This window comes from Etheostoma spectabile, chromosome 14, assembly GCF_008692095.1.
Source record: "Etheostoma spectabile isolate EspeVRDwgs_2016 chromosome 14, UIUC_Espe_1.0, whole genome shotgun sequence".
NCBI lineage: Eukaryota > Metazoa > Chordata > Actinopteri > Perciformes > Percidae > Etheostoma > Etheostoma spectabile.
The window spans coordinates 12,520,856-12,522,084 of record NC_045746.1 but is presented as its reverse complement, the minus strand read 5'-3'; the positions used below and the strand labels follow the sequence as shown (position 1 = coordinate 12,522,084).

At 40.1% G+C, this 1,229-nt stretch overlaps 1 long non-coding RNA gene across 1 annotated transcript in view; it reads right to left on the bottom strand.

The window, feature by feature from the left end:
- Window positions 1–391: 391 nt before the first annotated feature.
- LOC116702200 (uncharacterized) overlaps window positions 392–1,229 on the bottom strand; it is a 2,003-nt gene continuing 1,165 nt past the window's right edge. Inside the window, exon 3 of the long non-coding RNA XR_004335096.1 lies at window positions 392–458. This is a non-coding gene — a long non-coding RNA (uncharacterized LOC116702200). The remainder of the gene's footprint in view (window positions 459–1,229) is intronic.

The following is a 1,229-nucleotide window of genomic DNA, read 5'->3' as shown; positions in this document are numbered from 1 at the left end:
CTCCAACTCGTACAAAATGCGTTCAGACCAGTACACGTGGCGACCTGCGCCACCTAGAAGCCCAAGTTTTGACTAAGACAATGTTTATTTGCCACATTTCACCCGTTCTGGCTGCTCTACATTGGTTACCTGTGCAAGCCAGGGCTGATTTAAAGCTCTTCTTTTGACTTACAAAGCCCTAAAAGGAATAGCACCTGCCTACTTAGGTGAGCTACTTATACCATGTATCCCAGCACGCCCCCTTCGTTCTATGGATGTTGGTCTCCTGAACATCCTAAATATAAAAAAAGATCAGTTGGTCACCGGCCTTTGCCTTTTGCCTCCTTTTGGAATGGTTTTCAATCCAACATTAGGGAGGCAGGTTCAGTGGGCTTTTTTAAATCCATAACCTCTGAACCCTTGTTGTATTGTTGATTTTATTATGCACTATCTTTCATTGTTTAATTTCATCTTTTAACCTATGGTGATCCAATTATATTTCTTTTTGTGTTGTTGATTTTATATTTCATATTGAATTTTGCTTATATATGGGCTAAATTGTGAATTGTAAATTGCAATTTGTATGATGTAAAGTGTTCTGAGACCATGGTACATGGTGACAATTCACTGTAAACAGCAATAAATTGAATTGTCCCTACGGACTGGGCTACTGCCACCCTTTTGCAGGAAATGCACGAATATGCAAAACCTCTCCACCAGAGTAGTCATTAACCTAACCCCAGCTCTTTGTTATGTAAGTATAGTTCTAAACCCCTGTACGTTCCAAAGCAAACAAGTGTGAGGTAAGCTTGTCCAGTAATACAATATTATGCTTTCAGATTGTGATAAGATTATAAAATAATGCTTTTCACCAACTTTAAATTACGTTTTTTTCACATTCTTAACATATTTCACTGGCTTTACCCACAATGACTTTAAAGACACACAATCACTGATCATAAAGTTATTAAACTGCTGCAATGATTATGGGAAGTCATAAAATCCCAAAGAATCAAGCCTTCAAACATGTCATGACCCTACGCAATAACATCCCCATAAATCAACCACGAATCCTACATGTACAATGTAGGTTCTGAGGGCCCTTCCTGTTCCCCGGGACTGCGTCTGATAGAGTAGTGACCAGCGGCTGAAAGCAGGGGTGAATCAACCACTGTGGCGCACAGACAGGGCTGCATTGTTTTCCTCTGATTGGAACAATAGGACCTCTGTCAGAGGGGATCATCTGTTTT